Here is a 17427-nt window from a genome sequence, read left to right as displayed (position 1 = left end):
TTTTACCTCCAGTGTCCACCACCACCCCTTCACTGCTCTCCTTATGCAGCAGCAGCCCTTCTCCCTTTGTTTTACCTCCCCCCCTGTCCAGCAGCACCTCTTTCCTTCTCCCTCTGTCCAACATTAGTCCTCCGTTCCTTTTTCTTCACCTCCCCTGTCCATCAGCATCTCTTTCCTTCTCCCCCTGTCCAGCAGTAGGCATCCCTTCCTTTTTTATCCTCCCTCCTCCTTCTTATCCCTATGATACTCTTACCTTGCTCTGCCCCTGATCAGAGGTTCCCGACAGCTGCCCAGTTGCACCCATTGGAAAAGTTCCCACTGCCGCATCCCGCACCCCTCCTGACGCGGCTCCCGCTGTCCTTTCTGTCTGTCTCTGTCCCTGGCCCCCTTTGCCTGTCTGTCTTTCTGTGTATCTCCCTGACCCTGTGTCTTTCTTCTTTCCTTTCTGTCTCCCTTCCTCCCTCTGTCTGTCTGTCCAAAGCAGCATTCCATCCCCCTCCCCCCACACCAGTTCCCTGTGCACCTGCCCCTGTGTCTTTCTTATTTTCTTTGTGTTTCCCTTCCTCTCTCTGTCTGTCCAAAGCAGCATTCTATCCTCCTCCCCCCACACCAGTTCCCTGAGCACCTGCCCCTGTGTATTTCTTATTTTCTTTGTGTTTCCCTTCCTCTCTCTGTCTGTCCAAAGCAGCATTCCATCCCCCTCCATTTCCCTCCCCCCACACCAGTTCCCTGAGCACCTGCCCCTGTGTATTTCTTATTTTCTTTGTGTTTCCCTTCCTCTCTCTGTCTGTCTGTCCGTCCAAAGCAGCATTCCCTTCCCCTCCATTTCCCTCCCCCCCCACCAGTTCCCTGTGCAGCAGCATTAGCGTTTCCTCTACCCGCCCCTGTCCCTTCCCCTTCCCCTTCCCGCGGGCCGGACTACAAAGGTGTTGATTCCAGCAGCGCTTTTATCAGTCTCCACACGCTGCTTCGGGCCCTTCTGCCCTGATTTACTCTGGCACATCCCTGATGACATCATCAGAGACGCGGCAGAGCAAATCAGGGCAGTAGAAGGGCCCGAAGCAGCGTGTGGAGACTGATGTATACGCTGCTTGAATCGCCATTCGGACCCGCGGGAAGAGAAGGGGGTGGGCGGCAAAGGAGAAACGGAGATCGGCGGCGGCGACAGGAGAAACGGATAACGTCGTCTGGCTGCGGTCCGGCTTGTGGAGGCGATCGGGTGGTGACGTATTCGCGCGCATGCGCACTCCTTCGGCCACAGACCTACAGCGCACGGAACACGAAAATAGGACTGCGCATGCGCGAGTTAGCCTTTTATTATATAGGATGTCCAATTCACTCCATTGTGAATGTTTACTTGTAAACCGTTCTGAGCTACTGGGAGGACGGGATAAAAATCTAAATAAATTAATAAATTAATGTCAACCGTTATTAATCCAGATCATTTAAACTGCATAGCCACTATTAAAAATGAGTAAAGATTCATTGTAAAAAAAAAACCACAAAACCTGCTTTTGTTTCCTGCTTTTTCTTTTGTATAGGACAAAGCATAGTTATCTACCATCAAAAATTGCTCCAACTTTCCTATTTGTGATGGTAGATAACTATGCTACTCAGATATCGTTTAAGAAACTCATATCCAGCCTCTGCTGAGATAAAGGAGATTAGAATTGATTTAGGAGGCTTAAAAGCTCAGAATGCAGATCCTACTATTGATGTGATAAAGAGTCTCAAAGAGAATGACCAGATAATCTGACACAAATCACATTATTAAATCATTGTATATGATTTTTAAAAGCAGGAATGCAAGCATAATACCAGATCTATCATGGAAAACTATTGCCAAAATATTAGATGGTATAGCATAATGAAATAAGAAGACTATGAATACAGCTGGCTCTATTAGGTGCCTGCTACCTGAATAAATGCTGCTGATTAGGGCCAGTAACTGATTTTCAGTGGCAGAAAATCAATACAGACCATCGTGGTGCGATCCAGATCACACCAAGATGTCTGGGGGCAGAGTCTGAATAAAGCTAGAAAATATACAGATAGTGGTGATATTCAGCACCCGTTTCTGGGCTAGCTTGCTACACTCACTGCAAAATAGATCAGTTCCTTATACAGTGTCTTGTTTAACTGTTACTCCTGGTGGAAATGTGTGCAAAAGTTTTGAAATTTGTGCAGTTTATTTGTAGTGTTTTGCATAGAATTTGCCCATCCTAAGGCCTGAAATTCCTTCCTCCCTTTTCATTTCTCAGTCTCCAGCCTCCTCCTTTCCCTCCCTCACTCCATCTGCAGTTCTGTTTCTCTTTAAATCCCAACCCTTTCCCACTTGCACCTTGAATCCCTTCCCTGCCCCTCATGGTCTAGGACAGGGGTAGGGAACTCTGGTCCTCGAGAGCCATATTCCAGTTGGGTTTTCAGGATTTCCCCAATGAATAAGCATTGAAAGCAGTGCATGCAAATAAATCTCATGCATATTCATTGGGGAAATCCTGAAAACCCAACTGGAATACAGCTCTCGGGGACCGGAGTCCCCTACCCCTGGTCTAGGATCTCTCTCACCTCTCTCCACTGGCTAAGAATCTTTTCCTCCCTTCTCACCCCCCTTTCTGGCCCAGGTCATTTTCTCTCACCTCTTCTCCCCCCCCCCCCCCCCCGTACTTGCAGTGCAGAATCCATGCCCCTTCCCCCTCCTTCCACAGCTCTGCCCTCTCTCTGACCAACCACTCCACCCTCCTCCCGGTGGATCTGGCATCTTCCACACTCCTGCCATCCCGCTACTGACCCATCAACCCTCCTCCCTCGTGCAGATCTGGCCTTCAATTGACTCCCGCCCCATTTGGATCTGGTATCTTCTCACCTGTGAGCTCTCTCAAAGCAGCAATAGCAGCACTGGCCAGCCAACTGGCAGGCAGGCAGAAGCAGCAGTACGAACAGACTTCTGCAGCTGGCCCCACCAGGGCCTTTCCTCTGCCACATCAGAAGTGGGGCCAGTCACAAGCAGCCTGTTCATAGCGCTGCTTCTACTGGCTGGCCACTACTGCTGCTGCTGCCTTGGGAGGGTGCGGGTAAGAGATACCAATCCACATGGGAAGGGGAAGAGTCAATCAGAGAGAAGCCAGGTCCATGAAGGGGAGGGGGTTTGTCAGGAGCAGGATGCAGGAGTGCAGAAGACAATCTGACCATGGGAGAAGGAAGGTCTGCGCAGAATTCTCCACAGCTTGTGCAGAATTCTGTGTAGATGGGGAATTCTGTGCTGCGCAGTTGCGCAGAATTCCGCCAGAACTTGTCTTGAGTTTAGTCACCTATTTATTTATCTCAAAAGATTCTGTACCACCAATCTTGTCCCCATCTATATATCTGCACTTGGTCCCTTAGCTATAAGATAAGCTATATTATAGAAAAACATTATCATCATATTTATGTTATCTGAATGTTCTTATGCATGCTTATTAGATGTTTCATAATTATTATGCTGACATCATGTTATATCTCTGTTATTTGAATTTCAGTGCTGTTAAATGTGTATATTTTTATACTGTTTCATGGCAGTCCTATTATTAATTTTCAGTTTGCTGATTTGAAGTTTACCTCATTTCCCTCCCTTTTATAAAACCGCAAAAGCAGTTTTTAGTGCATTCAGTGCGCTGGCCTGTGCTAAAAATGGATTCTGCGGTTTTGTAAAAGGGGGTGGGTTTTATTGTGCTTATATTTATGTTAAACTGTACCTACTGTACACTTGGGTGAATTCTTCATAAAGGTGATTAATAAATCTCAATAAATAAATAATGGCACTGAATATCACCATGATCCAGAAAATGGCAACATTCGGTGGCAGCACTGATACTTATTTTTATTTATTTATTTAACAATTTATATACTGCATAAAATTATGCGGTTTGCACATTAGCTACATACATATTACCCTGATCACCCTTTAATCGCTAAACATATGATACAAACAAAGGACAAATGTAAATTTCCCATCCTCCCAGGCAAAAATAATACAATATCAGCACAAACATTATCAAATCATAATATCAATGCATTTATTATCAAATCATAATTTCATCAAATAAAATACAGAAAAAGCATTGAATATTACATTCAGGCAGGAATATTCTTAACACTATCCCCTTCTTTTACAAAGGTGCGCTAAGCTTTTTAGTGCGCGCTAAATATTAGCGTGCGGTAAACACACGCTAAATGCTAACACGTGCATGTTATCCTATGGACATGTTAGCGGTAAGCGCACACGTTGATTTAGTGCGCGCTAAATCCACGCAAAAATGCTTAGCGTGCCTTTGTAAAAGAGGGCCTATATCTTAAAACTGAAGAGACTGCTTAAACATTAGCATAGGAAGGCATTGACAAAAAACTGCGTTTTCAACATTTTCTTAAAATTGATCTTCCCCACACAGAATCACAGAATGCCAGGCAGGGCATTCCAAAGTTTCACACCAGCCACAGACATCATTGACAGGTGTAGATATGGGTTGTAGGGATAGGAGTAGAGGTAAGTTACAGGAACAGGAGTAGAGATAGGTTATAGAGCTAGTCAGGGACCACTGCTCAGGCAATGGGCCTGATGGGCCGCCGCGCGAGCGGACCGCTGGGTGAGATGGACCTCTGGTCTGCCTCAGCGGAGGCAACTTCTTATGTTCTTATGTTCTTATGATGCTCCAGTCCTAACATGCTCAATAAACATCTAGCCCTTCATACTCAATTTCATTGTATTTTCAGATCTTAAGTGCCACATTCAATGTTTAAATGAAAAGCCATCTGCAGAATTTAAATATTAACATAAAATATGGTGGCTTTTAGAGAATACCGAAAAAACAAAACTTGGGATAATGAATTAATACCATGTGGGTAATACGTGAAATATAAATTTTTTTTTTGCAATTTAACTTTTAGAGAATGACATGGGGACAAATTTTTCTCCATCCCCGTGGGAACTCATTTTTCCATTCCGTCCCAGCGAATTCTTTTCCCGTCCCTGCCCCATTCCTGCAAGTCCATCCTCATCTGCACAAGCCTCAAACACTTTAAAATCATACATGTTTGAGGCTTGTGCAGTTAAGGCAGAGCTTACAGGAATGAGGCAGGGACAGCGACAAAACTTACGGAAATGGAATGAGGAAATTGAGTTCCTATTGTGTAAACCACTATGAACTGCTGGTTAGGCGGTATATAAAAATAAATAATTATTATTATTACTGATTTTCATATTATCATGTAGTTATAATGTACTTTTAATCTTTTTATCTATACTTATTTTAGTTTATATTGTGGTTGGGGGATTTTTATTCATTAGTTTTAATGCTTGTATTAGTCACTTAGAATTTTATTATGTATGGTATTATTATATTGTATGCTGAGTACCTATTGTGTAAACCGCTATGAACTGCTGGTTAGGTGGTATATAAAAAAAATTATTATTATTATTATTCCTGCAGGGATGCAGACAAATTTGTCCCTTTATTATTCTCTAATGGCAATCTTCCCTTATTTCATAAATAAGAACATAAGAATAGCCTTACTGAGTTAGACCAATGGTCCATCAAGCCCAGTAGCCCGTTCTCACGATGGCCAATCCAGGTCACTAGTACCTGGCCAAAACCCAAATATTCCATGCTACCGATATAGGGCAAGCAGTAGCTTCCCCCATGTCTTTACAAATGGTTATCAATTAAATAAGCACAAAGTAGATGTGGTAAGCAATGGTATAGCGAGGGTGAGAGGTTCCTGGGGTGGTGATGCCCCTCCCCCACCCTCATCTCCGCCCCTCCTCTCCTTCCCTGCTCCCCCCTGCCACACACGCACCCCCTTCCCTTCCCCAGGACCTCTAGTTGTTCACCACCGCGTACTCCTCATGACCTCGTTGACTCACCCCCTGACTCATTTTCAATGTGTAGCACCTGGAAGTGACGTCAGCAGGAGAGCTGACGTGGTCATGAGGAGCACGTTGAAGCTGTTGCTCGCGGCGGTGAACAACCAGAAGTGCGGAGGAAGAGAAAGGGGGCACGTGCTTGGCAAGGGGAGGAGTGGGAAGGGATGGAGGAGCAGAGAGGTGGTATGTTTTTAATGTGTGCTTATCACTGCTTCATGTGGTGCCCTCAGGCATTCTGTGGTGGTTTTTGCATGTGCGTACAAAAAAACAATTAGAATTTATTTTATAGCACGGGGGGTGGAAAGCAGGCACGATTATCATGATTGGTTAGCCCGTGGGTATTGCTGCATACTGATTAGCGCAGGATTAGCATGTGACCAGTGTTCCCTCTAAGCGGGCGGGTGTTGTGAGCAAACTTTTTTCACTGTGAGCTAAAAATATCGGGCGCCAGCAAGTTATGAGCCAAATAAATATGTTGCTTTCTACCACAGAACTTCCTTACGTTTGTATGGAATCTATCCCCTTTCAACTTTAGAGAGTGCCCTCTCGTTCTCCCTGCCTTAGCTACTAAGTCTATTCCCTTCAGTACCTTGAATGTTTCTATCATGTCCCCTCTCAATCTCCTCTGCTCAAGGGAGAAGAGGCCCAGTTTCTCTAATCTTTCGCTGTACGGCAACTCCTCCAGCCCCTTAACCATTTTAGTTGCTCTTCTCTGGATCCTTTCGAGTAGTACCGTGTCCTTCTTAAAGTACCAGTGCTGGACGCAGTACTCCAGGTGAGGGCGTACCATGGCCCGGTACAGCAGCATGATAACCTTCTCTGTCTCTTCAGTCCAGCATCTGCCCCTTCCATTCACTGTCTGTCTTTCCCTGCCATCTCTCCTCCTGCCCCCCCCCACCCTCCAATTTGGTCTAGCATCCATCATCTTCCTTCTGTTCCCCTCATGGTCTGGCATCTCTATCCTTCCCTCCCCCCTGTGGTTTTTAGCATATCTCTCTTCTCATTTCCTCCACTCAGATCTGATCATTCTCTGCTCTCTTCCCTTTTCTTCTCTGGTCTTCCTTCTCTATTTTCTGCCTCCATCTAAATTAAATTCTTTCTTACTATTTAGTCCCGTTTCCCTCTTTTCACTGTGTCTACACACAGCTTGTCACCCCTTTCCCTCACCCCTCCATTATCTTACTATTTTCTTCCCCCTTTATTTATCTCCTCCTTCCATCCAGTATGTGTTCTTTCCCCACTTCCATTCAGCATCTGCTCTCCCCTCTCAACTGACATCCATCTGCCTTCTGCTCTCTCTCCCTTCTTCTCACTTCCATCATCTGTCCCCTTCTCTCTCTCTCTCATCTCCTCCATTCCATCATCTGCCCCTTCTCTCTCTCCCCCCCCCAACTTCCATCATCTGCCCCCCTTCCCCTCACCTTTGTGGGTCACTTTCTTTCCCCTGAGGGTGGCTCATGTCACAGGGGAAGCTTTGGCCGAGCAGAACCGCTTGATTGACAGTGGAACTTACTTGATTGATGTCGATGCTGGGGCCCGTTGCCGTTTGAAGGAAAAAAAAAAAAGGTGGAAAAAAGGAACCTGTAAGGCGAGAGGAAGGGAAACCTCCAGGATAGCTGCTTTTTGCCCTCCTTCAGCGGCCCAAGAGTTCAGACCAGCAGCGGCAGCTCTGTATGCTTTTAACTTCGGCACAGAGCTGCCCCTAATCAATAGTTTAGCGCGGTTTCATGAGGCAGCCTCGGGGCCTTTGATAGCCGGCCCGCTTCGATGATGCGATGTGGGCCGGCCTAGCAAAGGCCCCGAGGCTGCCTTATGAAACCGCGCTAAACTATTGATTAGGGGCAGCTCTGTGCCGAAGTTAAAAACATACAGAGCTGCCGCTGCTGGTCTGGAGGTGCGGAGACAAGGCAGGAGGCAAACGCGGTGGAAGGCAGGAGTCCCGGCGAAGGCAGGAGTCCCGGCACAGCGACTGCAACAGGAAGTTGCAAGTCAGCTGACGCCGGCCTTTCGTTGCGGCGGGGACCGAATCCTTCGCGGACCGGCAAGATTTTGTTTGCGGACCGGCGGTTGAAGAACTGTGCTCTACAATGTGTGCGCTGTGACGAGAAACTTGTGCGCTGCCAGGTAATATTTTGTGCGCAAGCGCACACCAGCGCACCTTAGCGGGAACACTGCATGTGACCCCTTACTGCCTGCAAAATAGGTATAGGTAAGTACGCACGTGCAGGGGTGGGCAACTCCGGTCCTCAAGGGCCGGAATTCAGTCGGGTTTTCAGGATTTCCCCAATGAATATGCATTGAAAGCAGTGCATGCAAATAGATTTCATGCATATTCATTGGGGAAATCCTGAAAACCCGACTGGATTCTGGCCCTCGAGGACCGGAGTTGCCCACCCCTGCCTTAGTAGATGAGAAAGACCTAAGCTGGGGATAACGCAGACCGCTTTGTAGCTCTGTTTAGTAGAAGGGCCCCAAAATATTGAACTTACTTTTGATATAGGAAAATTTTTAAAATGTTTTAATTTTTAAAATTAACTTTATAAAATGGCTAGCTTCTAATAATATAGCATAGGCCAGTGTATCGCAAACTGCAAGCAGTCAGCTGGTGCCAGTGCCTCTCCACGCACTTCCTGATACCCTTGAACCATGGCCACCACATTTAGTGTGCTGCGGCTTTGCAAAGTTTGCGAGACACTGGCATAAGCTGCAGTTTTACATTTTAATGTGCATTCAGAATAAATGGATACAATAAGGTAAATATCTTTGCCATAAAATGTATGTTTCCCAGCTGGATACTTTTTATCTGGATGTGATATTTATGTTCTAAGAAGACTGAATTGCAGATGGACATAAGAGTTGCCATGGAGACAAGTGAAAAGAAGTCTACAGATGGCATTTTCGTCTTGTAGCAGTTGCAAACATTTCAAGTCTGTGATTTGGAACACATACTGTAAGTTTGTAAAAAATATATATACAGATATATATATTGCAACAAGCTTTCTGGAGATCTTCAATGAGTAAACACTTGAAAAAATGTAATCACATTGAGACAGTAAAGTGTTAAAGAAAAGATCATAATTGGCGGCACTGAGTACGCCATCGGCGCCATTATTCGGATCACCCCTGCACAAATATCGACATACACTCCTCCTGAGGAAGCCATTTTGGAAAAACTCAGGTCTGGGTAGGGGAGTGATATGATTTTTTTTACTTCACGGAGCACTTTATCACATAGCACACACCATGCAAAGAAAATAAAAAATGAAAAATAGGACCTCCAGATTGGACCGATTGGGCTGAATAGCGATACATCTCCCATCATCATCAAGAAGATAAGTGATATTTTTACAATTGTTTATACATCTCTATTGCATTTATGTTAGTGCATATATATTAGTGCAGACCAGTATGCTCTTATAGTATAATATCACTATTATGGGACTCGAAAGAAAAGTGTGATGATGGTCCCAATTTGTTTTCCCTATCAGTTCGCAACTGAAGGAAACACTTTGATACTGAACACTTTTCACTATTATTAATAATTAACTAGTGATTTAATTTACAATATGCTATATAATTTTGAGTAAAGAAAAGATGCACCAGAAAATGAAGAATTTTCACTGTAAGGTTACCAGATCATTTTGGTTGATTTGACACAAATGAGAGTCCTTTTGTTTAATGCCTTTTTTGAGCTATACTCTAAGGTGTATGGTCCTATAGAGAGACTAACTGCTTAAAGGAAAATGTGCAAACTCTTTCAATCATGGAGGAATGGAATATGAGATGTGCATCATAAAAGACAAATAGCCAGAAATTTGAGAACAAACTGGGGCAGAACAAAGGTCCATCAAGTCCCATATCCTTCTTCCAACAGTGGCCAACCCAGGTCACAGATAAAACAGATTTTATGCTGCTTATCCTAGGAATAAGCAGTGGATTTCCCCAAGTCTACCTTAATAATGGCTTATGGACTTTTCTTTAAAGAAATTACCCAAACCTTTTTTAAACCCCACTAAACAATTGCTTTCACTACATTCTCTGGCAGCGAATTCCAGTTTAATTACACTATGAGTGAATAAATATTTTATCCAGTTTGTTTTATATCTACTACTTAGTAGCTTCATTGCATGCCCCCTAGTCCTATATTTTTGGAAAGAGTAACCAAGCAATTCCCATCTACTTGCTCCACATGTTAATCAACATACCAGTGTTTCATTCATGTTTCTGAATTACTAATATACCACATCAATTTCCATGAGGGCCTTTTGACATGGTTAACTATGACATTTTGCTTGATTAGTTGCGTGCAATAGGCATTGCGGGCAAAGTGTTTCACTGGTTTCGATCGTATTTGACTGGAGATACAATAAGGGTTCTTTAGGGTGGTGAAGTTTCTGAGGAATATGATGATTTTCATGGGCTCCCACTCTCCGGTGCTATCCAAATAGTGCTTGTGTGGTCCAGGACAAAGCTGGCATAAGAACATAAGAATTGCTGCTGCTGGGTCAGACCAGTGGTCCATTGTACCCAGCAGTCCGCTCATGCGGCGGCTCTTAGGTCAAAGACCAGTGCTCTAAATGAGTCCAGCCTCACCTGCGTATGTTCCAGTTTAGCAGGAACTTGTCCAACTTTGTCTTGAATCCCTGGAGGGTGATTTCCCCTATAACAGACTCCGGAAGAGCGTTCCAGTTTTCTACCACTCTCTGGGTGAAGAAGAACTTCCTTACGTTTGTACAGAATCTATCCCCTTTCAACTTTAGAGAGTGCCCTCTCGTTTTTCCTAACTTGGAGAGGGTGAACAATGTGTCTTTATCTGCTAAGTCTATCTCCTTCAGTATTTTGAATGTTTCAATTATGTCCCCTCTCAGTCTCCTCTTTTCAAGGGAGAAGAGGCCCAGTTTCTCCAATCTCTCACTGTACGGCAACTCCTCAAGCCCCTTAACCATTATAGTCGCTCTTCTCTGGACCTTTTCGAGTAGTACCGTGTCCTTCTTCATGTATGGCGACCAGTGCTGGATGCAGTACTCCAAGTGAGGGTGCATCATGGACCAGTACAGCGGCATGATAACCTTTTCTGATCTGTTCGTGATCCCCTTCTTAATCATTCCTAGCATTCTGTTTGACTTTTTGCCGCCGCCGCACATTGCATGGACAGCTTCATCGACTTGTAGATCAGAACTCCCAAGTCTCTTTCCTGGGAGGTCTCTCCAAGTACCGCCCCTGACATCCTGTATTCATGTATGAGATTTTTGTTACCAACATGCATCACTTACACTTATCCACAGTGAATCTCATTTGCCATATCGATGCCCATTTCTCAAGCTTGATTATGTCATGTTGCAGATCTTCACAATCCTCCTGTGTCTTCACTACTCTGAATAACTTTGTATCATCCGCAAATTTAATCACCTCACTCGTACCAATGTCCAAATCATTTATAAAGATGTTGAAGAGCACAGGTCCAAGCATCGAGCCCTGCGGTACCCCACTGGTGACGCTCTTCCAGTCCGAGTATTGTCCATTTACCTCCACTCTCTTTTTCCTATGCTCCAGCCAGTTTTTAATCCACGTATTTCACCCTTGATTCAATGGCTCACAATTTTCTGAAGTAGTCATTCATGTGGAACCTTGTCGAACGCCTTCTGAATATCCAGATATACAATGTCGACCGGGTCACCCTTGTCTATCTGCCTGTTTACTCCCTCGAAGAAGTGCAGCAAGTTTGTCAAACAAGATCTGCCTTTGCTGAAACCGTGCTGGCTGGTCCTCATCAGACTGTGTCCGTCAAGGTGATCAATGATGCGGTCTTTTATCAGCGCCTCTACCCAGTGGCGTACCTAGGGTATGTGGCACCCGGGGCCCATCATTTTTTGACACCCCCCCCCATGTAAAAAAATATTTTTTTGTAATGACCATGAAACGGAATAAATGGTCAGAATAGAAACAGGCAGTGAAAATTTTCTTATATTCCAAACATAACATAACATAAATTATGTCTGAATTGTCATGACATCAGAAGTACATATGGAGTAGTTGCAGGTGATGCTTGGGACAGTTCTGATTGTGTTAGTTCGGTTTTATGTGTATTTTGAATAGAAGGGTTTTTATTTCTTTTTTGATGGTTTTGTAGTCTGTGGTCGAGGTCAATAGGTTGTAGAGTTGGGGGTCGAGTGTTGCAGCTCGATTGGCTAGGAGGTTGTCGAACAGTTTTTTTCTTTTGACGTTTTTGGTTGGAGGGTGTGTGAATGGTGCGTGAGTTCTCCTATGTCTGGTTGAGGTGGATTGAATTATTTAGCTGAAGAAATTAGTTACCCCCTCATCCCACACACATTAATTCTCTTCCATTTTTGTTCCCATTATAAAAAACACTGATAAGTTCCCAGAAAAAAAATACATTAAAATAAGAAGTGAAAACAAAGGCCCCTACAGATGAGAACATAACATAAGAATAGCCTAACTGGGTCAGACCAATGGTCCATCATGCCCAGTAGCCCATTCTCATGGTAGCCAATCCAGGACACTAATACCTGGTCAAAACCCAAAGAGTAGCAACATTCCATGCTACCGATCCAGGGCAAGCAGACACTTCCCCCATGTCTTAATAACAGATTATGGACTTTTCCTCCAGGAATTTGTCCAAATCTTTCTTAAAACCAGCTGCACTATCTGCTTTTACCACAACTTCTGGCCACTTCATTTTTAAGTTTAGATCTTTCCTTTCAAACAGAGACCTTGCTAGATGTCAAATACAGCACAAGGTAACTTCACATGGACTTAGCTGTGCAGGAAATGTGAATCTCCTCATACACCCACCATATAGTGCAAAAATGTGCAAAGGTCTGTTTTTTTCTTTCGATCACTACATAGCCTAATGCCACACAAGCAGCGCTGTTACAAACATATTCTGTAGGTCAATGCTAAGGATAACAAAGTTTCCTTCCTTGGACCAGAAGGAGATACTGATAAACCACTGGAAGAGATCCCAAAACAACACCCAAAGACCCACTCAGTGTGTGAACCAGTTGAGTGGAGTGGACTAACTGGGGGGTGGAAATGGGCCCGGAGTTTGCACAGCAGAATTTCCCAGACCACCTCTTCCTCTCAACACATTGACACGCTGCCACCACCACCACTAGGAACACCTCACTGGGTAGGCCAGCTATGCTATAAACTTTATAAAACACATTATTATATTTTCTTATAAAGCACATATTTTAACTGAACTCTCTGACATCCTCAGCCTTTCCATTCACAAAAATAGAAGGAAGAAAAGTTCCCATTTCCTGCTGTCTCATGTCCCTGGCCTATACAATATTTTTTTTCTGCAGACCCTTCAAAAGTCTGACCAAATCCTCGTTTCACTTGCATTATAAAGTACTGAGGATGCCATCTCTCCCCAATCCCAGGTCCTAAAGTCTAAGACAGTAGCGCAAACTAATGCTGCCAGATTCAGGAAAAAAAATTTTGATTCGATTCAGCCTATTGAATTGGTTTTTCAATTCGATTTTCCTGCCCAGTTGGGTGATTTTTTTCAAAACTCCTGGTGGGTTTTATAGCTTTTTCACCCCCTTTGGCTTCTCCTAATCACACTGGCGCGGTGGTGTAAATAAAATAAAGAAACAAAAAGGACTTTTCCTCTCTCTGTTAAATCCTAGCTCACGTTTGCAGTCCAACACCAGCTCTGGCAGGATACACATTTCAAATCTGACATATTATAATCACAAAACAGAAAATAAAATTAATTTTTCTACCTTTTGTTGTCTGGTTATATTTCAAATCTTGTTGGTCCAAGGCTCTGGTTTTCTTCTGATAACTTGGGGTCTCCTTCTTTCTTCTTTCTGCATGCTAACCATCCATCTGCCAACTCTGTCCTCCCTTTCCATTTCCCTTCCCTCCCCAGGAAATCTGGTATCTTTCCTTTTTTTCATCTCCCTCCACAGATCCACCTTTTCTTAGCTACCCTTTCATCCGGCATCTCTCCCTCCTTCCCCACCACCCGAGTCCACCATCTCTCCCTTTCTTTTCCCAATTACCCTCCTATCCAGTATCTCTATCCCTCCTCCACACCATCCCTTGTGTCAAATTTCTCTCCCTTTCTGTTCCTTCCCTCCCTAAATCCCATGGTCCATCATCTCTCTCCCTCTCCTCTATTTTCAGACCCATCATTTCTTCCTCCCCCCCAAAGTTTGGCATATGCACGTCTCTTTGAACACCCCCTTCCCTCCGTGTACTTCTAAACCAGGGTCCCCCCAAAGGCCTGTCCCCCCTTTAAGGTCTGCCTGTCCCCTTTGAAGGCCTGCACCCCCCTTGAAGGCCTGTCCCACCTCCTTGAAGGCCTGTCACCCCCTTGTAGGCCTGTCCCTCCTTGAAGGCCTGCCTGCCTGTCCCCCCCTTGAAGGCCTGTCCCCCCCCTTGAAGGTCTGCACCCCCCCCCGAAGGCCTGTCCTCCCCCCTTGTAGGCCTGTCCCCCCCTTGTAGGCCTGCCTTCCTGTCCCCCCCCTTGAAGGCCTGTCCCCCCCTTGAAGGTCTGCACCCCCCCCCGAAGGCCTGCACCCCCCTGAAGGCCTGTCCCCCCTTGAAGGCCTGCACCCCCTTGAAGGTCTGCACCCCCCCCCGAAGGCCTGTCCCCCCCTGAAGGCCTGTCCCCCCTTGAAGGCCTGCACCCCCTTGAAGGTCTGCACCCCCCCGAAGGCCTGAACCCCCCCGAAGGCCTGAACCCCCCCAAAGGCCTGCACCCCCTTTGAAGGCCTGCACCCCCCCAAGGCCTGTCCCACCCCCTTGTAGGCTTGTCCCACCCCCTTGTAGACCTGTCCCTCCTTGAAGGCCTGCCTGCCCCCCCTTGAAGGCCTGTCCCTCCCCCTTGAAGGTCTGCACACACCCCCAAAGGCCTGTCCCCCCCTTGAAAGCCTGCCTGCCCCCCCTTGAAGGCCTGTCCCCCCTTGAAGGCCTTCCTGCCTGTCTGTCACCCCCCTCCTCCTTGAAAGCCTGCCTGCCTGCCCGCCCGCCCCACCTCGAAGGACCGCTCGCCCCTGGCCTCCCCGCACCACTATGAAGCAGCACTACCTATGCTACCGGCCTTGCCGTTCAGTCCCCCCCACCATCCCCGAAGGACTGCTCGCCCCACTGACCTTCCTGCACCACCTATGAAGCAGCCGCAGCAGGATCCCGACATCAGCGATTTCTGCGCTGCTTAGGCGCTGCTTCCTGCGCCGCGTTCCCGCCCCTCCTCTGACATCAGAGGAGGGGCGGGACCACGGCGCAGGAAGCAGCGCCCAAGCAGCTCAGGTATCGCTGAAGTCGCGATCCTGCTGCGGGCTGCTTCACAGGTGGTGCAGGAAGGTCAGTGGGGCGAGCGGTCCTTCAGGGGTGGGGGGAATGAACGGCAAGGCCGGGAACACCCCCTCATGGCTGGCACCCGGGGCGGACTGCCCCTCCCGCCCCCCCCCTTAGTACGCCACTGCCTCTACCATCTTTCCTGGTACCGAGGTCAGACTCACCGGTCTGTAGTTTCCCGGATCTCCCTTTGAACCTTTTTTGAAGATCGGTGTAACATTCACCACCTTTCAGTCTTCCGGAATCTTTCCCGATTTGATCAACAGATTGGCTATTAGTTGAAGCAGTTCAGCTATAGTCCCTTTCAGTTCCTTGATGACCCTCGGATGGATGCCATCTGGTCCCGGGGATTTATCGTTCTTAAGCCTATCAATCTGCCTGCATACCTCTTCAAGACTGACCATCAACCCTGTCAGTTTCCCGTCTTCATTTCCAGCATATAGCCTGATGGGTTCCGGTATGTTGTATATATCCTCTTTGGTAAATACAGACGCAAAAAATGTGTTCAGTTTGTCGTTGATGGCTTTGTCCTCCTTTAGCACTCCCTTTATTCCATGGTCATCCAACGGTCCCACCGCTTCCTTCGTGAGTTGTTTCCCTTTAATATATCGAAAGAACGGCTTGAAGTTTTTTGCCTCCTTGGCTATTTTTTCCTCATAGTCTCTTTTGGCCCCTTTTACCACCTTATGGCACCTGCGTTGATGGTGTTTGTGCTTATTCCAATTTTCATCCGTTCTTGACCTTTTCCATTCCTTAAATGACGTTTTCTTGTCTCTGATTGCTGCCTTCACCTCTACAGTGTGCCACGCCGGTTCTTTGTTCTTTTTCCTCTTGGATCCCTTCTTGATACGCGGTATATATAGATTTTGTGCTTCGGTGACTGTGTTCTTAAAAAGGGACCAAGCTTGCTCTAGCGTTTTTACAGTGCATATCCTCTTCTTAATCTTCTTCCCCACCATGAGTCTTATCTATTCGTAATTCCCTTTTCAGAAGTTCAGTACCATGGCCGTCATTCTGGACCAATGTTTTGCCCCTGCGTACAGGTCGAAGCTGCAACCCACACTGTGGTCCGACTGGGACTCCACAGCACTCCAAGTGGCTACATTGAAAAAGAACATTAGCATGTGACCCGGCCTGGAGTCATCCTGCAGGACGGGACTGACACAGTTCAGGAACAATAATCAAAACTACCCAAGTAGAGTTTTGAACCAAAATATTTCACTTTTACTTATCAAAATAATCATGTCAGGATAGCATAAACAAGGATGAGTTTGGCAAAAGTAAAAATTCAAACTAGCCAAACTTCAAAGAGAAGGGCAAAATAAGTTCAAAATAAAGTCCACACTTTCACCTTCTTACTGACCCAGTCAATTCTGCCACTGAGGTTAAAGCTCTCGTCAGTGCTTGCACAGCCTGCTTCCACGCAGGTGATCCAATACACAAAATAAAGCTCTTTGCACTGGTTTCCACAATTCAAAGTCCTTCAAAATAAAGCCTCCGGCAGCCTACAGATATCACTGCCGGGCAAAGGAGAGTGCCTTAGGCTTGCTAAGAAAAGCATTAATAATGGCTTTCAAAATTCCCTCCCTGGGTGACAGCAAGCCTCTCCTCAGAGACACTTCCAGCTTTATGAAGAAAACAAAATACTGAGCTCCAAAACAACTGGCTCCAAAATCAAACAGTTCCAGCAACAAACAGTCTCAAAAACAAAACTTACTGTTTGCAGCTATTGCCTGCAGCGGGTGGTCAAACCAACATCCATGGCTTCAGGTGAGTTTTCCCCAAGTTCAGGAAGACCTTCTTGGATTTCCACAGGCGACTCTGCATCAGAAAAAGACAATTCCTCGGCTTGTCCAGCTTCTTCCACCTCCATAGGTGTAGGCCTATTGCACCTGTTTGATCCAGGGAGATCCTCAGGGAGAAAAGGTTTGAACATTCTCCCTAGCCTGCCTGTCTGTCTGTACTCCACTGCTGGCTTTTGTATCTTAGGGGCATGCCCTAACCTAGCTGAGTCATCAGAGCTCAAGGTAGCTCCTGGGCTCCTCTGGTGGTGACCTGAATACTTATCACCTAATACCTTTTCAGAAAGATCAGGTTCCCCCTGGTGGTTAACTGGGAAATTGTCAGGAGCAGGAGCAGGCCGTACTTTGCCAACTCCCTTCCTGGTTTTCTTCTGTACCCTGGCTTCCATTCTA

Source organism: Geotrypetes seraphini, chromosome 5, assembly GCF_902459505.1.
Source record: "Geotrypetes seraphini chromosome 5, aGeoSer1.1, whole genome shotgun sequence".
Lineage (NCBI taxonomy): Eukaryota > Metazoa > Chordata > Amphibia > Gymnophiona > Dermophiidae > Geotrypetes > Geotrypetes seraphini.
The sequence above is the reverse complement of the archived record's forward strand: the minus strand, read 5'-3'. Positions refer to the sequence as shown.